General features: G+C 41.2%; 1 long non-coding RNA gene across 1 annotated transcript in view; it reads right to left on the bottom strand.

Annotated features, from left to right (window-relative positions):
* LOC144462588 (uncharacterized) overlaps window positions 1–23,422 on the bottom strand; it is a 176,355-nt gene extending 152,933 nt beyond the window's left edge. The window contains exon 1 of the long non-coding RNA XR_013490843.1: window positions 23,094–23,422. This is a non-coding gene — a long non-coding RNA (uncharacterized LOC144462588). The remainder of the gene's footprint in view (window positions 1–23,093) is intronic.
* Between the last annotated feature and the right edge of the window lie 4,428 nt (window positions 23,423–27,850).

Here is a 27,850-nt window from a genome sequence, read left to right as displayed (position 1 = left end):
AATGTCGGTCTGTCTTGCCCAAACCCCAAAATTACGTCATCTAATGTCTTGTTTCATACTCACGCCAAAGGGTTTTAGTTCACTGTCACAGGAGACTGTGTAAAGCTGCCAATATCTGAACATAAGAAGCTGCAGTAAGAGTATTTTGGGGTACTTTTATAGTGCTTTTCTATGAAAAATTACTCAAACCGATTAGTCGACTACTAAAATAGTCACCGATTATTTTAATAGTCGATTAGTCATCGATTAGTCGACTAATCGTGGCAGCCCTAATGGATGATACTGCACATCTCCAGATGTGGAATGCAGAACATATCAAACAGATACACTAAGGTTTTATCTCCTATTTTATGTTTCATCTGAAAGTGAGGGGCTTCATAACTGCACTGTAGTGCCACGTCAAAGTAACAACAAAACTATGTCAAATATATAATATATATGTATAGGCTATAGTGTGAACAGGAAGAGGATTGAGGCCCCAGCAGAGCTGAGGTTGACCAGAAAGAGAACTGAGTCCCTATTCTGTTGGTTCACCTTTTGGTGCAGTGTTTGGTGCTGAGTTCAGTTTGTTTAAAAAGGACTATATGTGAAAACGCCCTAACTGCATGTATTCCCAATATTTTGATTTTTGACAAGTGAAGGGATGACAAGAACATTCAACATCAGGAATATCTGATAACGCTGACCATTTACTGAGAAGTACACGTCGAGGCAACGGAAGAATCTTGATTTTTGAAGGTAGCATGAAAGCAACTGGCAGCTTTGAAGGTGAAATGTGAGTAAATTACGTAATGAATTACCACTCACAGAAAATATGGTTTAAAAACATACTGGAAGAGCTTTTTTAAACCTTCTTACTTGATTTGCTTAAAATGAAAAGCCAAATGCTAACTTTAGTATGCTGCAATTATTTGTTGCCAAATTAACCTGATGTCACAAACAGCTTTCAGTATGTGAAAGGCAATTTATTAATGATTCCAAGCACACACACACACACAGAGTAAAAATTCCATCATGCTGAGAGAAAACTGTTTCTGTTATGTTGTCTCATTCATTGTGATATTATGCAGAGGTACCAAACCTTGACTCCATACTGAAGCACACACAATAGCACACAAAGCTGTACACTTGACCCTGAAAAAAAAAAAAATTGTATGCAGAGGAAGTAAAAGAGGGAGCTGCAGGAAGAAGAGTAAAACGTCTACTGAAAGGCAGCAGTTGCCCGACCTCACCTCAGTGTCATATTGGACAAAGTGAGACTTCATCATGCAATAGTGCAGCAGTTCAATACAAGCTCTAATCCCAGCCAGAAATATCGATGGTGTGTTGTCCAGCATATTCATCATTCCTATTTTTTTTTTTTTACCACTGTGGTGACAGAAAGTCTACAGACACAAATCTCATGTCCAGGTCACAGTCACTGAGGTCTCAGTGTCCACCCCAGAGGACGTCCCTGCAGAGGCATGCAAAGGTTAGATTTGCAGCACAAAGCTTTTTTGTTTTTTGGTTGTTATTCAAGGTGTCTGGTCAGGGGCAGCAATACAGCTGATGTGACGTGGACGAAAATCTATGGCCTTTGGCAACAGAGACGATATCGATGGTACATACACTGTCAAAAAAATAGGCTTGTTTTTGTTTTACTGAGGCTATGGTGATGTGTTGGTAAATATATTAAGATCAGATTGCTTACAATTTTGCTTTGGCCTCTACTTTTAGTTTGTATTCAACATAATACCTTATCATCTAAATGAAATGTACTGAAACAAATGTATATGTCACACAAAAATACAATACATTATTTTGGCCAGTAAAACAAATATGCTTGCCCAGTGAATTTTTTCACCCACCAGTCCTCTTGGCTTGTGACTCAATAAGTAAATTAGGACGCTGGCTATACATACAGATGGACGACAAGGCAGTTTCCCAAAAGTAAAGCCAAAACATCTCACCCCCTGGTGTGTGGATGCAGTATAGGTCATAGACCTTGCCCGCTGAATGTTCTCAGATGGGACAAACTAGAACATTAAAAGACACAAAAATAGGTTTTGTCGTTGTTGGTTATCACAAGTTATTTAATGCTATATCAAGGGGGACCAGTAAATCAAACCAAACCATCTACGTCCCAACTCTCACCTACGGTCATGAGCTCTGGGTAATGACCAAAAGAATGAAGTCGCAAATACAAGGGGCCGAAATGAGTTTCAGCCTTAGAGATAGGGTAAGGAGCGGAGCTTGGACATCCAGAGAGAGCTCGGAGTAGAGTCGTTGCTCCTTCTTGTCGAAAGAGGTCAGTTGAGGTGGTTCGGGCATCTGATCAGGATGCCTCATGGGCGCCTCCCAGTGGAGGTGTTCCAGGCACGTCCTGTCGGTAGAAGGCCCCGGGGCAGACCCAGTACACACTGGAGGGATTACATATCACATCTGGCCTGGGAACACCTTGGGGTCCTCCAGGAGGAGCTGGAAAGCGTCGCTGAGGAGAGGGACGCCTGGAATGCGTTGCTCAGCTTGCTGTCCCCGTGAAACCAGCTTCGGATAAGGGGTTGAAAATGGATGGATGGGGGGTTTGACATCATGATTCTGAGCTGTGTGTGCTGATCTGTGTACTCGCAATCAATGGCGCTGCTCCCAATTGGATGAACAGCCATATGGATGGAAACTCGATACCACTGAGATCTCTACTGTGCTGATACGGGCTTCAAATTAAGTCACCAAGAATGCAAGCATGTAGCAGCCGTATCCAGGATATTGTGGCTTCATTTTTATACAGTAGGAGGAAGTGGAGATGCATTGTACATCTTTTTATACCATCTTCGCCTGGTGAATCTTTAATTAATCCAGTTTAGCATTGAAAGTGACTTTACCTGCTCTCAGGTATAAAAACGTCTGAATATAAAAAAAGGAACTGACTTCTGCTTAAACAGAAAAAAGGGGGCAGTGCATAAAACAGCCTACTTTAACTGAGTCACCTCTGAAAATGGATTTCCAAATCTTTTCAGATTGACTCGAGTGTGATTTGTGTGAATTTTGAAGTACTGTAAAATCTGAAAACAGTGAGGCGTGCGCTTGCCCTTTCTAACGGTGAACTGCATTGACAGAAGCAGACAGTATTGTATGTTAGGCACTGAAAAAATGGAGATATTCAAACTTTTAGGCTGAGGCGAGACAGAGTGAAAACAGTGCGCTCTCTAGTGATAGTGAGGGAGAGAGGTGGGTCTTATTGCCATTCCCATTCAGTGAGCGACTACACTGCAGCACAAAGCAGTGGGCAAAGGAGCACCAAGAGGTCGAGAAACAGAGCAGACAGAAATACTGGAGCAAAATATTACCTGTATGTCTGTGTACCTGTGTGAGACAATAAAAAAATACTTAATTTCTACGACGTAAGTACTCAGTGTAGTCAGAAGCATGGATGATATTCATATATACAGTGGACACCGCAAAGATGTATGACAATGATTGAAAATAACCCCTCCCTGCCAGCTGCACCAGCACCACGTATAAGAGCTTCACTTCCTTCCATGTCAGCTATCCTATAAAGTCCTTCAGGAAAATGACATTACATGACAAGAGGCAGTCATTCATCATGCGTGCCCTCTCCTTGAAGAGAGATTATTTGAACCGTACTGAGAATTTAACTCTGACAATGTCTGTCACTTTTAAAAGCAAAAGTAGAAGAGCATTTCCGTAGCTACAGATGCTCACAGCACGGCACATCAAAATCTCTGGGCTGTCAAAAGATTATTAAAGTATTTAAGGCTTTTCTTATACTACTTTCATACAGGAAACCCATGTATAACATGCTCTGCTGAACACATATTCAGCCCGTGTTGGACCCGTTCATAATCCCTGGTTGTCAACATTCAGAGACTCAAGTCTGCATCTGTAGTTCCACACACGGGACTGCTAAACCACAGCATCACATGAAATGGCAGAATTATTTTTTATAAAATAAGTAGGAAGTAAAGCTCCAGTTTCAGATAACAATACTTTTTGTACATTAGACAAACTTTCTATCCCCAATAGAAACATATGTTCACCGAAGCCAAGCAGTGAGGAGGAGGAGGAGAAGGAGGAAGTCCAAGTCGGACAACTCTCACTGATCTGTTCAGAACAACTGCAGACCAGGGCGGATTTTTTCAATACCAATGCCAAATCTACTGTCAAGTTTCTTACTACTTATTACATATAAAAATGTTTTGCTTTAAAACTTTTCTTATTTGATAAAGGCAGCCAAAGTTCTCAAATATTATATTGTCCAAACATAAGCTCCTGTACAAGAACTCAAATTAAGATAGTATAAGAACAACATATTCTCACTCCGACCTCGTCACATATTGACATTTTGGTCAAAAACACGTAGTTAGGATTAGGCAACAAAAACACGTCGTTAGGTTTAGGCAACAAAAACATGTGGTTAGGTTTAGGCAACAAAAACGCGTAGTTAGGTTCAGACAACAAAAACACATGGTTTGGTTTAGGCAACAAAAACACGTCGTTAGGTTTAGGCAACAAAAACATGTGGTTTGGTTTAGGCAACAAAAACAGATCGTTAGGTTTAGGCAACAAAAACAGGTGGTTAGTTTTAGGCAATAAAAACACGTTAGGTTTAGGCAACAAAAACAAGTGGTTTGGATTAGGCAACAAAAACAGGTGGTTAGGTTTTGGCAACAAAAGCACGAGGTTAGGATTAGGCAACAAAAACACGTAGTTAGGTTTAGGCAACAAAAACATGTAGTTAGGTTTAGGGAAAACGAACAGGGTTTGGCTTTGGAATCTTACAGGACACGAACACTGCTCTCTCGGGTCAAAGTCGACGTTTGTTGGACCCATCCACCATCCTTTCCACCCGCCCCACTCAGACATTCACCGCCTCAACTTTCATCCTTGTTCTGGTACGTTTGGCAACTGTCAGCGTATCATGCAGACGTAAAAGGAGGTTTCTGAAGCCACAAATCACTGCCCAAACACCAGATTTTAAAGAGTTCAGAGTGAGACGAGCTCCTAAGGATGGCTGGAACCTGCAGTTATTCCACAGGCTAGCTAATAAAATGTTGAGCAGGAAATCATTCATTGACTATAAACATGACGTATCACCTGAAACATGGAAGTAGCTACATCCGCATTGGCTACTTAGCACAATCATTACTGCTTTGCCAACAGCATCATTAACAGACGGCTCGCTCAGTGTGTGACGTGCACTTGTAGATAAAACATAGGCCTATATTAATGAAGGTTCATTATGGTTTTGTATTTCTCTGTAATGTAGCACAGTGTTAACAATGTTACTGATACTATTCTTTCTCAGACCTTGAACTCAAACCATTGTGTTGTCCTGCCTAAAAGTAAATTAATATCTTAAACATTCGAGGGACTAGTCGACTAATAGCCCTAAATGATGATTATTGGTCAACTCAGAAAATTCTTAGTCAGGGGCAGCCCTGATAATATTAGGCATGTTGGATTATGTAGCAATGTCAAGATGAGACAAAGACTGACTTAAGATAGCTTGGACTGAGTTTGATGACTATCTTACACGAAACAATCAGATCACAGGAGCACGCACCAGCTGATGTAAAACTCAATTTTTTTCCGTTATTGGAAAACTGCCTGCGACAGTAAATTACTCATCGACTATTTTGATAATCAATTCATCATCTGAGTCACATTTTACAGCAAAAATTTGCCAGTTCCTGATTCCAGCATTGCTACTTTTCCTTGTCCTCTAAACTTTCTGGTCTGTAATGATCATTTTGTACCATTTTCTAAGCCCCCTGCTACAGAGCTGTGACGACACTTTGGCGTCAGTGGCCATGCTCATTAAAGGAGCGCCATGTGACACACACTGGCCCAAAAGACTTAGACAAAACAATCAATTATGATAATTACTGAAAATTATCATTTGCAGCTGTATTTAATACCAAGCAATACTGCAGGTGTGGAAACTACCTGGCTGAAAGGGACAATAATGTCACAGCTGCACAAAGTTCTAGCACAGATTTAGCCCACTGTTGTGCTGAAGTTACAGACTTTCTGTAATTATATATACACACACATGGAGATCCACATTTTGCCTCAACACGCCCACAAAATCTGTGACAAACTGGCAGTGACTCTTTAAACATCTTTAGTCACTCTCTGCTTACTGTTAAAAAGGCAGAAATGCCACCAAACTTTAAAACGTTAAATGCTATTACAGTAATGAGCCGCCATGTCTGCGGGCACTGTTGAACATAAACAAATGCTTTAATGTCCCTGCTCCAGATGGTGCCTACATATATCTGTTACATGCCAGCAAAAAAATCATTGATGTTGCAGTGTCTCAGCGTTTCCACAATCCATTCTTCATCTGATATTAATTTAATCAAGATGATGAGGGGGAAGCGTGAGAGAGAATTAATAAGAGATCACTTAGTGAACAACATATCAATCACTCAGCCTTGGGTAACAAAGCAAAGTGCTATATTCTCTCTTTTGTTTGATGACCCCAATTTACCTCTGTCACCTCTTGTCCCTGCTGACTCAAACAAGGCTAAAAAGAAAGCCATGTTTTCAGGTTTTCAGTTTGTCCATCAGCACTATTCTATTGCTAAAGGGGGGATTGCAGAAAGGGGGGGGTCCTGTTTACGGCTACCTCTTCCATCTTGATGTTCTACCCAGCACAGCAGGTTTGGCAGCACTACAGTGAGCACATTAGCGCGCGGTTGTGAAGAAACCACATGTTATCTCCTCTTTGCTGACAAACACAGAGAGAGCAGCGGAATACGTGCCGGCCCATTTTTACAGGACACCTATCATCAAGAAGCTTTTTGTTAGATTATAAAAAATGTACAATACATTGCACCATCTCCGGGTTGTAAAATTTTAACGGCACTCATTCCTCCTACAAAGACCAAAGCAATGAGAGGGGCCGGTCTGGAGACAGCTATAAGTGTTGAGGTTCTGTATTTGTGGTAAGATACAGTTAGTGGGAGAGCCTAAGGAAAGATTGGTAAAAGCATTTAATAGAACTGCATTACCCATTCGAGTCATACATGCTCAGATATTAAACGTTATGAGCTTCTGTACGAGCAGACAGCACACTAAATAATTTAGATTAAAAACTACTGAGCTCACTTAATAAAAACGCAGCTTGTTGAAAACCGTTGCAATCGTAGAAAAGAGCCCTGATCAGAGAAAGGAGGCAGCTGTCTGGGGGTCGCTTCAAGGCTAGGTGAGGATATGTTGTTATGTGGTATTTATCAGGTGAGGATGTGCCCAAAGAGGATCGTTTCAAAGCCTTTGCAACACAGTACAGCAGTACATGCTGTTCGATGGAGCCCACAGCATATTTTTTCTCCCTCCAGGGTCCCCCAACAGGCCCTGGATTGAGAGTCCATGCGAATGTTTAACACTTGATGGTGACTTACATCCCCTGTATTTATTTCTTTTTAAACATCACAGTCAAAAGACAGTCAGTACATTTTACAACCTGTAATTTTTGATTACCGCAGTTACCATTTCACATCATATTGTTTCCTGCTTTGGATGACTGTACTTTGAAAAATTTCAGATGGAATTCAAGCAACACATTCTCAGTCCAACTTATCATTAGGGATGGGCATCAATTTTCGATTATCGATGATTGATTGTTAAGGCTTTTGATCGATCACAATTAATTTTGATCGATAGTCGCAGTGTTTCCCCTACAATGCCTGGCATAGGTCCGGCGAGCCGCTGTGCCAACAAGACCCTTCCGCCCGGCAAGCACGGCGGCTCAATGGGCCTACGAGACTCCCACCGGACCTATGCCAGGCAAAAAATCAGAAACGCTTTCCAAAGCCTCGGCGGCTTCCCTTGAGGCCTCTGAAAACACTACGCCATTGAAAGACGGAGGTTTTGCTGAAAACTGAAGCCTGTAACCTCTGGCTGGCAACGGTTGTAAACACCCAACCGTGGGTGAACTGCGCATGCGCGTCATTCTTCCTCTTTGGCCTGGGGGGTTGAAGCTCAAAACTGGGGCAGCTGCGCTCTCTTGCGGTGACAGTCTGCACTGCACTCTTTTGTTTTCTCTCTTTTGAAATACTCACTTATCAATTAATCGATAATTGATCGTTAATTTTTTTGATGATCGAATAATGAATTTTGATCGTTTGCCCATCCCTACTTATCATATCAACATTTGGTCATGGACTTTCCACGTCCAGATATAACATGCAAGGTACCCTGGGTGCGTTGGTTATTGACTTCTGGGACACCGTGTCAAGTTCTGCCTGTAACATGCATTGTCTTCTTTCAAAATATACTTCAGTTTATACAGTAAATTTACCCTTCACATACAGTCTCTTTCAAAATAAACACGCGTCATGTGTGCAACAACGCAAAATGATGTTTTTTTTCCTCCAACTACTAACGCACGTGGTTAGGTTTAGGAAAAAAGAACAGGGTTTGGCTTTATAATCTTACGGGACACGCACACCACTCTCCAGGGTGAAGGTCAGTGTTTGTTGGACCCAAACCCTCCACCCGGACTTTGCCGCCTTAACGTTCGTTCTTGTCCTGCTGCGTTTCCCCTGACGCCACCAAGCGCTGTTAAAACGTAATGGTAATCGGCCGTGTTTCATGCCAGCGTTAAAGGACGGCTTTCTTTGCTGGTGTCTGACACCACAAGTCACTGCCCATGCCCAAACACCGGATTACAGTAACTTCGAAGTGAGACCGGGTTGATTCAAGTGGATCTGTCTGGATTTATCTCAGCCATGTTATGGTTTGTTCAACAGTAACAAAATACTTTTGTCAACATTTTCATTGTGCCATTACAACTACTGACCAAATTAAATTCATATAAAAAAACTAATCTTAAAGCTATAGTTGGTAATGTTGGAGAGCTAGCAAGATTTGAAAGCGGCACCTCCTCTAAGCTCCACCCCCTGCTCCCCCTCCCGTCAGTGCTCCGTCCAAAGCCATGAGCCCAGACATGCCTGAATGCGCATCTTGCAGTAGGAGTCAGCAGCAGGGCAGAGGAGAGCCGAGTAAAATAACAGATCCCCCCAAAGCAAACAAATAATTACCTGTCCAACAGAAAGACAGCAACCTCTGCATGACTTTTCCGGTCCTTCATCTCCCTCAGTTGTCTCCACCGTTCAAAAGCTGGACTGCTGTTCATGTCTGGTTTGTCCTCTCGCTTTATCCAAAGCCTTTTTCGTCGCAGCCTTTTCTGCCTCTAACTTTCCTTTCTCAGCCTGTTTAGTGGGGCGAGCCGTTACAAATAACGCTGGAAGTGGTACTTTAGGCTGCATTTTCTCTGCCATTGTGCAGCAAACTCCTGCTTACTCAGTATTTCTGCTGAGGAGTGCGCTGAATATTTCCGGCAACGGTGACATGTGATGAGAGCACGCAGGGAGGAGGGAGGGAGGGACGGAGGGGGGCTCAGGCAATATGAGACATGAAGGCATCTGATTGGTTCTTTCCATTCGCACCAAATGGCAGGGATTGGTCAGAGTTTTTACAGGCCTGCAGCTGCCACAGAGGTCTGATTTTTTCATTCCTTTTTCTGAACACATTATGTATTGACTACTCTCAGGATGGAAGGACCATTTCACTCAGTATAACAAAAAGTGTTTCTGAACAGGATTACCAACTATGGCTTTAAGGATGCATTAAGATAATGATATGCACCTACTTTGACAAGTAAAGCCTGTTGCCAATTAAACACCTAGTCCCTAGTGCGCTGCTGCTCCGCACCAGATTCCCCATTTAGATCAACATTGTGCGCATCTACGCATAAGAAGCAGCATAACTTCACTGATTATTTCAGAAGTTAAAATTTTAGTTCCATTTTCATGGTCATGTTAGTAAAGGTGGTAGTTTTGCTGCTTAACTGTCCCTCAATATTTGTTACAGTGACATGACTGCTCTTATTGTATTACTCTCGGCAGAAAACTGGTCACTTCTCTAATATGCTGAATCTGTCATGTTAATAGCATTTCACCAGGTGCAGGCACACCTGGCATTTAAGGGGAATGAGAGATGATACTTGGATGGGTTAAATTCATATTACACCCAAAACACACTTACTGCTTAAACAAATTACAACCCCTTTGCTCCTTAAAGCTTTCTTTGCACCCAGATCATGCACCATTTGACTAATAGAAATAGTTGAACAAATCCTAAATGCACTTATGCCATGCACTTTAGACCATGTGCTATACATCGTTTATATTAGGCCCTATATTTGCATTCAAGCAGCCATCACTCCAGGTGATAAAAGAGAGATAACACATCCATTAAAAAGGTCATCTCACACATCTTTACTTCATGCATGTTAAAGATACCTACTGTGTTCAGTAACAGCAGAGTCTTGCAGTGTCTCATCACAGGCATGAAGCAAAATTAATTTGTGAAACCGATTAATGTAAATTGACAATGACAAATTGATTTGTCGTTTTTTAATTTCGAATCAATTCAGCACCGTCAATTGCTCCGATATAACCTAGAATGTCCTCTCTTTGGACTTTTCATCATAATGACATTTTTATGTTGTTTGTCATACGTTTGTGTTTTTAGAACAATAAACATTTTTGTTAAAATGAAATTAATCTTACTATCAAATGTTTTAATTTTAATTTAAGGTGCTAGTGCAATAAAGTAATTCTCAATGAATCTGACATGTTCGACCTTCTGACTGTACGATCATAACACCATAATTGTTAATATCCTGCATTAAATTTTTAAAAAAAATCAGACAAATGTACTTCCATTATATTTAACACAAGAGATGTATTGCACAGTTTCATGTCATGTCAGATTTTCTTTTATTAACATGTCAGCCTTGACTTAAACTTTATTGATCCCCGAAGGGAAATTGTGATTCGTTACAGTCGCTCCGATGTAAAAGAATAAAGAATTATGGGAAGTAAGAATAAAGGTGCCAGTGTCACTGACTCAGAATGGCTGACGGAGGAGTTGTGAAACCAAGTTTTGAAATGTTGATTTGTTTTTGTTTTTTCAGTTATAATACATAATATATTTGGTGTCTTTTTCTGTGACGTATCTGTAATGTCTTGGGGAGTTGTTTGACAACGACACAGTATTCATCTTAATGCAATATTCTTTACAACAAACAATTATTTTAATTCAAATAAATCAATAAGAAACAAAACAAAACAACAAAAATAACACACGCACACAGAGGCAGTGTAACAAAGTGAGCTAAAAGAGAGGATTTAACAGATGTTGATTTTGCCTGCCAAAATCCCTCGCCGTATTTTGCAAACAAAGACTATATTCTTTGCTTGGTTAACCTTAGTATCAAATGCTGATAATCTATGAAATGGATTCCAGGCTTAGAGATGGTTGTTCGCAGCTGCTCTGTGATGCAGTGATACGGTTATGTTTTAGGTGAGTATGTTTCCATTCTGCTCCCTTATTGCCTCCTGTCTCTGTTCAGACTGTGTATACATTTCCCAGATCTCACCTCACACACCCTTTCACAGAGGGCACTCTACCATGCTGCAGACTGTATTGGGCTTTAAATAAAATTGTGGAGGGTATGTCACTGAAATGACTGAACTGATGCGGTCTGGAGGAGGACGGAGGAGGAGGAGGGTGTCTGAGGCTGGTGGCTGATGTGGTGTGCATTCATAAAATACACCTAATGGCTTGTTTTATGAACAGCAGTGATTCATTCTTCCCTTTTTTTCGGTTCTTTTCTTGAGACTGATTGGTTTTGAAAGATTGAGACGATAATGCTGTGAGATACAAATGAGGAAGCTGTGAAAAATCTCATTTGAAAAAGCAAGGGGAAGCGTAGCCTTGTAAACAAAATTCTATTTCACATTGTTAAAAGGTAATTTGTCTCCATCGTGCCTGGCAGAGCCTTCATAAATAAAACAGTGCACATTGCAGGTGAGCACTCCTTCTCCTTTCTTTTGTTTTTTCTCCACTTTTTGTTTTGTTTGCTCGACTGCTTGCATGCAAATTAGACATATACGGTTAAATGGAAGATAAGAAGGAGCAAAATTAATAACAGGTATAGCCAGTGGTTATACTATAAGGTCACATTTTGCTTTGCAATATTTTTAATGATAAATATTTCTATAAAGTGATGTGATATAAATTGTGAAAGCAGAGACTGATTATCTATTTACTTAAGAAGGTAGAAATTTTACAGTGGAAGTAAATTTTTTTTTTCGTGTCTATTCTAAAATTACTTAACCCTTTTAACTCTGCATTAGAAATGGTCCACCACTGCTTTCACTGGTATTTTTGCTTATTGTGATTTTATTTCTTTGAGTATCTTCAAATGTTCATTTCCATAAATCTTACAACCTAAGCTAAAAGGTTATCTAAGTCAATAAACCCAAATAACTGATAAAAGTAGGTGCTGTAAAGTTCACATTTTACCCACAAATATAACATCAGGGCTCAACAATAACGATTGCCCAATTGCCCGGGGCAAGTAAAACTCAAGGTCGGGCATGTAAACTAACAACTCACTTGCCCGATCGGGCAAGTTGCTAAAAATAGTAAAAGTTAATAACTAATTGATAAAATAAATGAATTTTAAAACGTCCTCCTTCGGCTCTGATGCAGCGGTCTCTCTGCCTGAAGTCACAGGCACACGCTGTGTAACAATGTCCTGCCCACAGCCCCCACTGATTGGTTACATGGCACAAGTGAAGCATAGAGCGGCACAGCATATAAGAGGAGAGGAGAGGGCTCTGTCTTACCTCTTCATAAACTAAAGTCATATTATTTTGCGTGGCGGACGCTTCATATAATAACATAACAATATACTATTTATGGTGTTATGTCATTGTGTCATTTCTGTTTCTACATGGTCACGTGTTAACAATTCTCCTCTGCTCTCTGTATCGCGCACGGCGGAGTTCCGCCACACACACAGGTGATCACGCTAGAGCGGCTCGGGCCGCATTTTCCTGACCAAACCTGACCACAGGCCTGGTGCAGTTTGTCAGCTGACAAAGTTATTGTTATGGACACTGTGTAAATAACCATCAACAGACTGCTGTTACGCACAGACAAACACGCTGCTCACACAGCAGCGCAGCATGGCACTCTTGGTGCTGAGCTTGTGTTGCATTCAGGCGTTGTCACGTAAATAACAACTTCCAGCACTTAAATAGGTCATAGCACAAAACAGCAGCATGACAAGTGACTTTTTACTTTCATTATATTCAATAAAATTGTATGTTCCTAAATCTTGAGACACCTCATATGTAAGCCAGACAGACATTTCACCTGCTCATTACTGTGCACACATGTACTGTATGTACTTATTCCTAAAGAGCCCTTCTGGTGCCAGTAGATACATAAAAACATCCCAGCAGGCTGTGCTTTGCAAGCATACAAAAAGTTTCACGCATGTGAAAATTATTTTTCATGCATGTGCTTCACCTCCGCTGCTACAACTCCATCCTAGGGGAAACACTGCTGTGTGCATTTTGTGCAACAGGTGGATGTGGTAGTCTACTGGTAGAGTAGAGAGAGAGCTAAGTAGCATTGAAGTAGAGTAGAACAGGGCAGAGAGATGAAAGCAAAATATATTAAACCCAGTGTTAATACAGAACTGGAAAGAGGGGTGAAAAATAAATAGAGGTGGGCATGGCTCAAGTAGGGCGCAAAATTATAGACGGAGAACGACTGACAAAGATTGAAAGAAAGAAGATTGAAGACAAAGTAGATGTCTGACCAACTTGCCCGACCGGGCAAGTGAAAAAAAAAAAACCTTAGCGCTGAACCTTGAACATGCTAATTTTTTTTGCACAAGCCTATGGCATTTTACATTGCTTAAATTAGCCTAGCGGCTACCACAGATTTCAGCTTACATAAAAATAGACAGGAGGTCTGTGTCACTTTCACCCACAGTTATATTTCTGGGGAGGTGCACGTCAGGTTATGGCTCTAAACAGTATTGCTGGAGAACTTCTGAGCAAGTGAGTGGGGCGGAGCTGCGCAGAGGGTGCGAGAAAGAAGAAATGTACACTGGTATGCGTCATGTAATGCAAATTGACCCTTTATCGATATAAACAGTGTTGTCTAAATTTACATCTTGCTTTAAAATATTTCGATATATCGCCCAGGCCGAGAACTATGTACTTTTGTTTGTTTGTTTTTGAGATGAGCTGATGTTAATAGACAAAGTGCATTTTGATAGTTTCATGTTGATAGTCTTAACAGCACTGTTCCCATGTTCCCACAAATTTATTCTGATGGGGAAAAAGACCTCCTGCATCACGACCACCACGACCGTAACTCCTTGGAGGCCTTGATGTGGTGTGTGTCACTTGAGAGGAGACAGGCCTGGGCACACCACAAAACTGAACTGATAACTGTGTACTGGCTGGAAAATGGTTTATCATACAGAAAGCATAACCATGATGACGTGGAAGACAGAAGCCTTAGCTCTCTGCTGCAACAAGAATAAATGGTCTAGCTATTAAGGTGTTCATTTTAGATCAATAAAGGCATATGCAACCAACTATCGCCTGCAGCCATTATGGGGAAATACCCGCACCACAGGGCACTGACACATTTGCACCACACACAAGGTAAGGTAACATTACGTATTGATGTGATGATGTGGGAGACAGAAGCCTTAGCTTTCTGCTGCAACACGAAATCAAGTTCAAGCTGTTATGGTTTTTATTTTAGATCGATGTATACAGGATTATGCAAACGATTTCCAGCTGTTGTCCACAGGCTGTCCATTTTTAAGAGGCTTAAAACCCACTTGAGAAAAGAAATGGCAGTAAAGCTGAATCAAGTAATTTTATAACCATTAACATGAAAAACATGAATAACTATATAGCATTTGGCTTATTGGGCTCTAGTTTCCCGGCGCAGCGCAGGGTGGCGCAGGGTGGCGAACCCCACACAGAGCTAGTTTCGAGCAGCGCAACCCGAGGCGCGCTCAGTTTGGTAGTTTGGCAGACCGAGGTGCGCTGAGATGGGTGTGGCGGCGCAGCAGGGGGAGGTGTCGACAGATCCAGCTTGGTACAGTGAGAGTTTCGTGCCAAAAGGCTTCTACGAAGGTGCGCTAAAAGCTCGTCAATTGAAACCATGTCTACTGTCAGCGCAGGCGGAACGCAGCCGGTGTAAGCCAAAGTTTGGCTGACCGGCAGACAGTGCGCACACATCACCAAAACCTCACAGGCAGGTTTCCAGAATATCAGGCACATTAAAATTGCAATAAATAGCCACAAAACCACTATTCAATGCAACTATCTGCAATCAGCACATAAATGTATCTCTGTATCGACTGTCCCATCACATCTGATGTCAGATCAAAGGGGATTGGCACCGTTTGGCACGTTTGGCACGCGTAATGGAAACCCGACCTGATTTGATCAACACAGTTGAAAACTAATGAGTTCACATCCCTCTCAGCCAACCACAAACAGCCACAGCATCCGATAGGGAGTATATATTCAGCATCTGTCATCTTAGAAAAGTCAAAAGAAAAGAAACAGAGTGAGACTGCGAGAGAGAGAGAGAGCGCGCGCGCGCGCGCACGAGAGAAACACAACATTGATTTACAATTGTGGTGACCTCCTCCCAGGCTACCTTTGCATCATCAGCCCGTGGAGGTGTCCTTCGACCTCCCGGACCAAAACATCAGTTTCCTCCTGGGAGAAGTTTGGCCGTCTGACGCTGTTGCTCTCTTCCGCCATGGCGAATTGAGTAAACTCTCATTACGGCTTCGCGCGGCGCATTTAAGGGCGAGGAGAGGGGCTCATTTGATTGGTCTGATGTGAACGGGCACTGTAAAACCCACTCCACGCCTTCTCTCCTCCCTCTTTTCGACTTGCGCCGGTAGGAGGGACGGAGGTGGGATAGAGGAGTAGCTGCGCCAGGCGCACGGTGTGCCAAACTTACAAAATCCGCCTGGCCACACCCAGTTGGCGAAGCGCAGGTGCGCTGCACCTCCACCGCGCCCGGTCTGCGAAACTAGAGCCCCCTAAGTTATTCCAGGTAATGTGCAAAACTACACACATAGAGCACACAAGAGCAACGTGGGCATCCCACTGGATTCCTCTTTTCGCCACCCGCTGAATGTAAATCCAGTAATCTAATGATTTATCGACTAATCAAATCAACAAAAATGAACTGGATAGGACTGCTGGTGATCTTTGCAATTTCAATACATCACAAATATGACAGCATTTTTTTGCTTTTTCTGAAATTTTATGGACCAAAGGATTACTTTAGAAAAATAATCAGCAGATTTCTCAATAATGAAAACAATCATTAGCTGCAGCTGTTAAGTACACTGTCATTTTTAGGTCGCATTTGGTCAGTCAACTCCTGAGATAAATATCTGTCTGTATGGCCCAATGAATGTCTCCAGCCAGTTTTAAAAACTTAGACCAAATCATATCAGCTTTAGAAGTGGGCACCATCTCTAAAGGTATGTAAGTAAATTGCAGTCATACAATACGAGTACATCGTACTCTCCAGAGCAGCCAGGTTGAAGATCTGCTTTTATGCCCATCAACCATCCTGACCTCAATGTCCTTAGATTCAAATGCTGTATCTTCAATGTCACACAACTGCTGTTTCAAATGTTTCTCACCTTCTACACACTTCAAATACATTTTCAAGCACAGAAGTTATTTCTCAAGGGTTTGGTTTTTTTTTTTTTTTTGGAAAGCCTAAAGGCCAGACAGTTTTAAGAAGGAGGAAGATCTACTGCTGTCTGCTTTGTAATTGTGGTTATCTGATCAAAACAGCTGGCTCCTTTATCCTTTTTTGTGCTTCATTGCTGCACTAAATAATGATTACTGCTGCAAAAAGTTATGTTATTGTTTTTTAATATATGTGAACAATAAAAGAGCAAAAACATACCATTTGTCTTTACGATCTATTTTACAGCTCCTGCAGTTTTTACACATGTTGTATTATATTACATGACATTAATGTAGCCGATGCTTTTATCCAAAGAAACACAATCAGTGCATTCAACCATGTGATTGCTATTCGAAAAACTTCAAGAATCATGCATGTACAAGAAATTCAAATATGCTAAGCTAGTCTGCTTAAAGTGCTTCATTTAGGTACAAGATAAAGAGAAAGCTTTGCAGTAATTTCTACTGGATGGCACTGAGTATGTACTGGTTGCAGTTCCAGCTGTGGCCACTGTGGCAGAGATCACCACACATTCCATCATCATCTCTAAAGCTGCCTTTACACCAAACTCTCAGCTTTTCGGTTGGTGCGGATTCTGCCTCTCTATTACGTGCGGGCTTTGACACATGCTGTCAGGCTGGAGAACAAGTCTTTCTCAGGAAAATGCACCTGGAGACAAAATCAACCGGGTGCCTAGCAACTGAAATCCAGAGTAAATGGTCAGAAATAAACTTACTGTCGAAAGAGGATTAAGTCTGTCAGTGAAGGAGAAAAGATCTGGGGTAAAGCCGTTTTGGACAAGACCAGCTACTGATAGTGGATTTAGGGGGAAAAAATCATGGATGATTTCAGCTTAAATACTAGATCAGATATTATTTCACCAATGTGTGTTCGCTACTAGGGCTGCCACGATTAGTCGACTAATCGATGACTAATCGACTATTAAAATAATCGGTGACTATTTTAGTAGTCGACTACTCGGTTTGAGTCATTTTTCATAGAAAAGTACTATAAAAGTACCCAAAATACTCTCACTGCAGCTTCTTACGTTCAGATATTGGCAGCTTTACATACTCTCCTGTGACAGTGAACTAAAACCCTTTGGCGTGAGTATGAAACAAGACATTAGATGACGTAATTTTGGAGCTTGGGCGAGACAGACCGACATTTTTCAACATTTTAACACATTTTTCGATGAAATGATTAGTCGACTAATCGAAGAAATAATCGACAGATTAGTCGACAATGAAAATAATCGTTAGTGGCAGCCCTGTTCGCTACACTGTGTTGTGGTTATTGATTGATAAGCAAGTCCAATCCCTCTTACGATAATTAAGTACCCGTTATCTTTTGCTATTTAAGAACGTTTTATTATAAGATCAGGTGGCTGGTATCAACTCACTGTCAGGCATGGATAGAGCATCCCTATCTTATAGACATAACAGTTGCCGCATTAAGGGCCCCATTTAGATGGTCTAAAGCGGGCGGCGGACGGCGCATAATCCATGTCGCAAGTGTCATTGCTATTTAGATGCAGGCGCAGTTGTCATTTTCACGCCCTGCGCCCTCTTCGTCTAACTAGCAAATGAACTTGCGCTTCTCTGGGTGTGTTCGTCTAAAAATGAGGAGTGGTCAGGCGCAGTCATGGCGCATTGCTAGTTAGATGACGGGAAAAGCAAATGCGCCAGTGACCAACAAAAACCTGGTCTAAAGTCAACGCTGCAATATTTCGCTGTTAAACAAGTTAGTAATATGCGTCTCTAGGCGGGTGCATAACGCATGTGCGCTCTGCTCAGACACACACGGAGCAGCCACACAAATGCAAAAGATAACCAATAAAAATATGATTACAATGTGAACAATTATTATTGTGCACAATACAATATTTATCAGAAACACGTCTTAATGGTCAGTCATTAATCAGAATGATCTAATCGCAGTAATAATGATCATCATAATCCGGGAGGTCCAAGCTGCAGTGTCCGAATATACGGAACTGCGAGCAGACCTCCACGGGCTGATGATGCATAGCCTGTAAAATGAACTTATCTTTCCCAAATGAATTGTGATCATTTTGGCATTTAAATCACAAAATCAAAGATGTGAAAACGTTTCATAAACTTTATTTTGACATAAACACAACAATAACCAGCTTCTGTGAACTAAAAACATAAACTTATAGCCCTACAAGTACAAATGTATATTTAAAAAAAAAGCTTTTAGAACGTAAAACTGAAGATCATCTTGTCAGGAGGAGGAGGAGGAAGAGGATGCACAGTGGCCGCACAGCCGGCCGCACAGCCGGGGGCACCCAGGGGAGCAGCCCGCGCGCAGCCAGACCAGACAGGCCCGGGTGCAGCCACGGGACCAGCCCTTCCTGGGCCTTCAGGCGGGGGGGGGGGTTCAGGATGCTGGAGAGGGAGCTGGGCTCTCTAACCTCCGGGTTAAAATAAAATTGAATAACTTACAATTTGTTGACAGCGTTTCTCCCGTGCGCATGCGCGCTCTCTCTTTCTCTCTCGCAGTCTCACTCTGTTTCTTTTCTTTTGATTTTTCTAAGATGACAGATGCTGAATATATACTCCCTATCTGATGCTGTGGCTGTTTGTGGTTGGCTAAGAGGGATGTGAACTTATTAGATTGCAGCTGTGTTAATCAAATCAGGTTGGGTTTCCATTACGCGTGCCAAACGTGCCAAACGGTGCCAATCCCCTTTGATCTGTCATCAGATGTGACGGGACAGTCGATATAGAGATACATTTATCGTCTCCTCAGCTGTAAAACGCTCACTCTTTCCAGTTGGTAGGTCCGCCATCTAACTAGCTCTCCGCCGTGTGCTCCGCCTCTCTTAAAGGGAATGAGAGGTGACACTCTGATTGGCTTATGGAATGATACGCCCAAAACACACCCATGACTAATTCAGAGTAAGTCCAACCCTTTTAGACTCTCCGCCATGGCGCACAGTCTGAAAACGCACTGTCTAACTAGCAAGTGACTGGGACACGCCCATGCGCCGCACGCCAGGACGGCCACCCACTTCAAATGTTATCACTCTATTAAACAGGCATTAGTAGGGGTTAACCAGAACCAAGAGACATGATTACATCACTCCAGGTTTAGCCTCTTTTTGAGTTTTAAGCTAATTTAGACTGTCTTTTATTTCCTCAGTTTTTATACACTAAAGTGTTTTTATCAGTAAACGCATGGCAGGCGTGCTCAAATGCCAGAGTGACACCGTCGTGGTGAGCACACATTCCCAAGCATCCATTTTTTAGGGCGCGATGGCTGAGCTCTGAGATAAACCACGTTCAACTTTTGGAACGCAGCAGCGCGCACCACATGTCATGTAACGAGGAACATCCAATCACAGCCCACAATCTTTCCCCTCTTCTATATCAGTCTGTAGTAAGTATGGAAAAGTTGATCATGTTAGTGCAGGGCTACTCAGAGCTTTGCATCTGTCCCACGGACAGTAGGTCTACACACATATAAACAGCGCCTGGAAGAAGATCAGCTCAAAGCTCAAGATTCTAGGTAAATAGGCTTTGATACGGTGCTTGCTAAGTTTGCTTAGCAACCTCAGACGCAACCTGCTGCAGCGCTCTCGAAAGCTGGCTCAAGAAAGGCACACAAGTAGTGCCCAATGCCAGACCTCACCTTTTTCAGGCAGTTAAAGATGCAGCATGTGTACGACCCCTTAAACAGCTGCTGGCAAAACCTTACATTTCATTACAATTCAACAGAGCTGTGGTAACGTGTGGTTATGTTTAGGCACAAAAAATGCTTGTTTATGATCAAGAAAAAAATCATGTTTTGGCTTAAAATACCAGGTTTTGGTGGCACATTCCCAGCTGGAAACGTAGCGATGTCTTGCTTAAAAAACACCCACATTTGGGGGCAGACTGGAAACACCTCAATGTTTTGCTAATGGCAGTTAGTCTCACCTAAATGATGACAAAGGCAGTTCAAATACATGTTGCCACATAACAACAAACACTGTCCTTTAATAGCTATATCTATAACGCTGATAAACAAACTAAGGTCTATTTAATAAAGTAATAAGTTACCAGAGTTCCAACCAGGTGAGACAACACTGTAAATGATGATAAGATTTATAAAATCCACAATCAATCAAACCCATCCCTTACCCTTTCCCTAACCCATCCCTCCACCATCATCTCAATGGAGAGACAGTACAGTCAGTAAAAGTACTGAGCTGACCTCATGGACTGAATGAGCCCCAGTTTTAGCTTGTTTCAGAGTAACGAGGCCTATATACAAGGCTCTACTTCATTTTGACAAACAGCAGTGTGTTTGCTTGTCTGATGAAACCTGAAATTTGTGGCTATAAAAATAACAGACATACACCAAGTTATCAGTTTATTAGATGCAGCTCCACACCTGATCCAACAGCCCTGCAATAAATACTTTGTCAAGCTTATGATATTCAGTTGTTTTTCCAGCCACGGCGAGGTGTTGCTTCAACACCATGGTGATTCTGCAGTTATTGGTGGTGTTGGATTGCATAATAAAACACTCTGTTTCTCTCATGTATGTAAATGAAGGTTGACAAAACACTGCATCAGATTGAACAAGTAGGCTATACCTAATAAACACAAAGCCCTTGTTCTCCACAGTTCTCAGCTAATGGCTTCTTGCTGCACACCGAGCCAGAAGGATCAAATTTGTATTGAAGCAAAGGCCCTCAGAGCCTTAAACTCACCCTGCTACCATTGGTTACAAAGACAAATACTAAGAGTTACTAGGGGTGTATAGTAACAGATAACTTGTACAACAAGTCATATGATTGAAAGCATGAACAAGTCATGTTTTATTATCACCCATGCAATATGCTGTCTAAAACAGGGCTGCCCCCTAATGGTCTATCAGAAAGGTAATTAGTTGGCAAGATTTAATTGGTCACTTTGTTGCAGATAAAAAAACAAACAAACATGAATGTCTATTGGGAGGTGCGCCTTGTCAAAATAAATCAAAATCTATATGGTTATGGTATACAGACACAGGAAGTGTCCACGCTCAGCAGTCAGACAGGAGTCACCTTAATTTCCAGGGCTGGTACCTGCAGTTTTTCCACAGGCTAGTTAATAACATGTCGGGCAGGAAATCCAAAGTGTGGGATCATTTTGAGAAGATGAAGGACGAACCCAAGGTGATATGTAAACTCATCTTCATTGGTCGACTACAAACATGACGTATCATTTGAAACGTGAAAGTAGCTACATGCCCATTAGCCACTTAGCACAATCATTACTGCTTTGCCCACAGCGTCATTAACAGGCGGCTCGCTGAGTATGTGACGTGCACTTGTAGATAAAATATAGGCCTATATTAATGAAGGTTCATTAGTACGGTTTTGTATTTCACTGTAATGTACCACAGTGTTAACAATGTTACTGATACTATTCTTTCTCACACCTTCAACTCAAACCATTGTGTTGCCCCGCCAAAATAATAATTAAATTAATATCATAAACACGTGGGTGACTAGTCGACTAATGGCCCTAAATGACAATTATTAGTCAATTAGGAAAATTATTAGTCGGGGACAGCCCTAATGTAAAATAAACTGCTAATGTTGCTCACCAAACCTGGTTGAGTACACGGAAAGAACTGCTTCTTGTTGAGCGCTTAGAGGTTTGTGATGAAACAGTTCAGCAAAGATTTTCTAAGTGAAATGTGCAGTTAAAATTATGGTAGGGCGTTTTGGAGAAAATCAAACATCACTATATTATTGACCAAATACCTAGATATTGATGATGTGACAGTACTGTAAGGTTGACCATTGGTGCTTTAAAAAAAACATTTACACAATGATTTTTGATAAATGATCAGAGTAATGTGGATACAAAGGAAATAACAGAACAGCTACAACAGTCTGGTAAGTTCAGCGGAAAAGACAACACTCACACTTGGATATTACAATATCCAAACTCTACCACAATATCCAATATCTAGTATCATATAACGATAGCCAGCCTTAGTTGAAATTCACAACTAGGAAATGAAACTGCGGCTCCTCCAGTGACACAAATACGAGCCAACTTCTAAAATATGACCGAAAAATTATGATAGTGAGGAAGTTTGCAAAGTGCTTTCATTTTTACCAGGTTGTGAAATGGCAAGAGCGTTTTATTTCTATGGGCTAGAGGCTGCAAATAAAGACCATCAAACACTGGGCCATTCATTCAGTATATCCAGAGCAATACCTTACTACTGCTGCAGCTGCCAAATAGATGTACATTTAATGCAGCACACAAGTCTCCACATTAAATTCAGACAGAAACACACACAAGGCTCCACAACACTTGCTATCACATGGACATGCAACCACAGCAGCAACAACAGATACCAAGGAACACTCCCAAATCGTGCTATACCAGCAGCAACCAACACTCAAATTTGAGTAATTTAACACAAGCAACAAACAATAAACAAAATGCTCTTACCTTCTACAGTTCTTCTTTCTTGTTTCCCTCCTTACAGAATCCTTTTAGAGTGGATAAATCCGTTTGTGTGGGACATTCCCGACATTATTAGCTGACCGGAAGTTGCTCTTGCGCTGCCTCCGTTAGCAACGGGTGAAACAAGATGGCGCTTTTGTGTGATTAGCGGCGGTCTGGGCAAAAGCTACTTTAGTCAAATGATTTACCTGTGAATGCGAGCTAAAGCTTACATGCTCCGCTTTGGTGGAAACAGCTTTTTACTTGTGTTCTTGACATGGTAACTCTTAGTTAGCTAACATTAATAGTAACTCCGTACTATTCGTCTCCATGAAGCTCCACAGTCGTTGAAACATCCCGCCAGCAACATGACACACACTGCAGGTGGAAGACGGGGCGGGGCTACCCGCGCATGCGCACGCGCACCCCCCGAGACCGCAAGCTGCTGGTACACAGCCCTCTGGACTGTTTTTACTGGTTGCCATGGGAACGTTCAAGCGACAATTGTAATCACCTTACTGCTGTCATATTGTTTGCTCATCTGTCACTGCAGATTACAAAGCATAAATCCCATGTATAGGATTGTTTTGTGAGTGAACAAAATACATTTCTGTGTAACATACAGACTGCAGACATCCATGTACAGAGATGTTTGTAAATAAGGACTGGGTTGTGACTAAATAAATCTATGTCCATGATATTTACAAATATCTAAAGTCACTTCTTTGAATATAACATTAACAACCAAAGAATAACTTTTGTAACTTTTATTTATATTATTCTATAGTTGACAGTAAAGAGATGGACAGAAAACGTGGGAGAAATTATTTTCCAATTAATGTTCATTAATGTTATGTGGTACCAGACTACAAAACCTTCAGTTATGCTAATATATAGCCAGTTAGTTTCCTTTTATATGACAGCTAGTGTTGAAACAACGTTTTAATTTTAAAAAAAAAATGTGTGGTTATTGATGCCCAATGTACTGTTAGTGTCAAAGCCACATGTTTCAACAAAAATCAGTTAGTCAGGACTGCAGTATTTCATCCACTTTATTTACATACGACAGAACAAGAATATACTGATATGTTATACAATACAATGTAGTAACATCACAACAGCCTTGTAAACTGCCAGAAAGTCATACAGTGTCAGCAATAAAAAAAAATAAAAAAATATATGTATCACAAACGTGGCATTTAGTGTCAAAATATTTTACTGCAGTGCATTGCATTTAAGATAAATAGATAGTTGCCATAGCCCACAGGAACGATGCTCCACAATGCTTTTTTTTTCTCAGAGTAAGGATTAGAATACAGTATATGCAGTTCAGATAATACGGTCGAGATTAATATATATTTTTAAATGCTTGAAGACCCACTTATTACTTAAAGTGTGTGTCATCCAAGAGATAATACAAACTAATTTAATGGTCAAAGTTGTCACATTGAAATTTCAGATGTGCTGATGGATTAGTGTCGTTAACTCATACATTGAGCAACAAATAAACATTCCACCTTAAAAGTCGCTGGCAGGAGGCCCAGTGGATTTTTTTTCTCAGACTACAGCTGCTGCCAGAGCCAGCAAAACATCCTTTCATTTTACAGTTTAATAATATTTGTAAAACTCTCCGCAGTATTAATAGTAGTTACATGAGCCTCAAAACCAGCCACAACTCAGCCCTGAGCAGAATGACCGCCCTCTATTGACCAATCAACGGACAGCAGTGTTCACAGCTCCACCTTTTAGTACCAGATCTGTGTGCTAGGTACCTCAACAGAGGGGTGACCAAAAATGGGGATGGTACAGAATGGTTCCTTTGGTACCATCCTCAACTTTTCACAGTGGAAATGGAAAAAAGCATACCAAACTGAACTGAACCATACCAACATGCTTGGTTTGAAACGAGGCTTAACACACAGCTGTATGAACCAGTGGTTTGGTGGCATTTCGCTATAGTTCTAAGGACTGGTGCACCTCAGGGCTGCTGTCTCGGTCCCCTCTTCTTTACTCACAACTGTGTGGCCAAATATGACAATATTAGCATCATAAAATTAGCAGATGACAACATAGTACTTGTTCTAATAAGTAAAAGTGATGAGACCCTATAGGAGAAAAGTGGCAGACCTTACTGCATGATGACAACCTGTCTTTAAATGTCAGAAATCATTGTTGACTTTATTCCCATTTCAATCGGGGGTCATCTACTGAGATTACTGCTAACTTAAAATCTCTCGGTATACACATCTCATACATCTTCACAAGATCTACTAACATCAGCTGCATCCACATGAAAGTAAGCACATCAGAGACTGTACTTTCAGAGGCGCCTCAGGAGATTTAATATGAGCACCAAAACTCGGGTAAACTTTTATCGCTGTACCTTTGAGAGTTTATAACAAGCTGTATTAATGTGTAGTTTGGCAACCTGACTGCTCATGACTGCGGATGGCTACAAAGGACTGTAAAGACAGCGGGAAAAATCATTGGCACAGAATTACCACAACTTCATGACATTTTCACCACATGTTGCAAAAGGAAAGCCCAGAACATCGTTAAGGACACCTGCCATCCCGCTGATGCTCTGTTCTCGCAACTTCCATTAACAGGAACGTTACCGGAGCATCAAATCACACAACACCCATCTCAGTAATAGCTTCTTCCCTCAGGCAGTTAGGTAGCTGCAGCTGAGGCATCCGTATGCACTGAACTTGTTGCTTATCGACTGTATGTACTGTATATTGTGGGTAATGTTTCTTTTTTTGGTGTTGTCTAGGGATGTGTTCCCTTTCTGTAGGCAGAGAGAGCCACTGAGCACAAGTTCTTCATTGTATTTTTTTTCTACATGACAATAAACTTGAACTTGAAAACAGTACAACCTAAATTGACTCAAACATATCATCACAACAAGAGCAGGTAGGCTCTACATTTCCAGAGTAGCCTCTGTCACGGCAGCAGCACAGTCCATAAATGATGAACGGCCATGAAAAGGAAGAGCATTTTTATTGTGTTACCTTTGTGACTGAGGACTGAGTCAGTGATCTGAACTGATAACAGCACTACAACAAGATAAGGAACAGCTAGCTGAACTCATGTTATTGTTGGCTCTTGCCCTAATCAATCGTGATGCAGTTAGCCAGCTGTATCTCGCCTAATGTTTCTCATGGAAATGATGCAATACCATCATAAAAGACTAATGTTTCTGTTGCTGCTCTCAGATTTCTTCTTTATCTGCTGCAGATGCAACAGAGTGGGAGAGGTCAACAGTGAAGCATTTACTGATACTGAATGAAGGAGGACCTGCGCCTTCACAAGGACTGTCTGGAGAAGATGGGATTCATAAACATGTTTAGTTACAGTATTCCAGTTTTTCAAGGGCTATATGTTAATGATTTGGTATTGATTTATTCAACAATATTTTTGACAGCATTTGGGTCACATCTGGTTTGAGCTGTTTACTGTAAAAGCATGAAATATTAAAGTACTCAAAGGAAATTAACATCAAATATCTAATTTGCTTATATGGCTTTATAATCTTATAGGACCCGAACACTGTTCCCCTGGCTGAAAGTCGATGTTTGTTGTACCCATCCAACACCATTTCCGCCCACCCCAGTTGGACTGTTGCCGACTAAACTTTCATTTCTTGTTCTTGCATTCGCCCCTGGTGCCGCTGGGTGCCATTAAACTATAACAGCAACTGACCGCGTATCATGCTGATGTTAAAGGACAGCTTTTTTTGTTGGTGTCCGATGCTGCAAGTCACTGCCCAAGTGTTGGATTTCAGCGACTTCGAAATGAGACAGGATTGGTTTATTTGACAAAATATGAAGCTTCATCAGGCTAGTAAAAGAGACTGGGTATTTAATTGGGACTAGGCTTTTAAGTGAAGTTTTATGGTAAATAAAATATGATGTCATATAATACAACATATTGTTACAGACTGAACCAAATGTTCCAAAAGTTTTTGGCCTATGACCCCTTGTCTTGTTAACAGATGTCTACAAATTAAGAGCACCACCAAAAAGTGATTTCCATTCTAATCTTTTTAGATGCTTTAATCTAAATAACTGTGCAAATCATCCAATATTTCACTGAAGAAGAGATTAGTGGAAAGTTAACAACATAAATACAACTGCTTACACATTGATGCATTAGTATAAACAACCTAATGATGTCATATATGATAATACAGTGGTTCCCAACTGGTCTAGCCATGGAGTCCAGATTTCTCCTTACGTCATTAGTTCAAGGTCCACAAAGTTTAACATATTCAGCGTCATACTTGAGTTTGGCCGTGTCGTCGAGCCAGTTTGCTGTCTTTGTTAAGTAGCTGCCTGTTATTCACTCACCCTACAACAGGAAACGAAACATCAAAATAAAAGCGCATGCTGGAAATTCACTGTACTTCAAAAATAAACTTGACACTTTCACGAGTCACTTGTGGTTCGTTCAGAACGGACCCATGACCGACTTTTGAGACGCGACCCACCACATGGGAACCACTGTGATAATTTATCAGTCATGGGGCAAAATGAGTACTTTATCATTTGATACTTGATGTACATTTTGTTGATTCTGCACTTTTACTTCTGTAAGATTTTAAATATAAGACTTTAACTTGTGATAGAGTATTTTTTCTTGGTGCTTTAAAGGATGTGGATACTTTTTCTACTGCTGGCAAGAAGGGAGGTCCATGGTTTGATTCTGCTATCTGACTGCAGCCTTTTATTTGTAGGGAGTCTCCACGTTCTCTCTCATGT

This window comes from Epinephelus lanceolatus, chromosome 3 (assembly GCF_041903045.1).
Source record: "Epinephelus lanceolatus isolate andai-2023 chromosome 3, ASM4190304v1, whole genome shotgun sequence".
Classification (NCBI taxonomy): domain Eukaryota; kingdom Metazoa; phylum Chordata; class Actinopteri; order Perciformes; family Serranidae; genus Epinephelus; species Epinephelus lanceolatus.
Note: the sequence above shows the minus strand (reverse complement) of the source record. Positions and strands in the feature narration are given on the sequence as shown.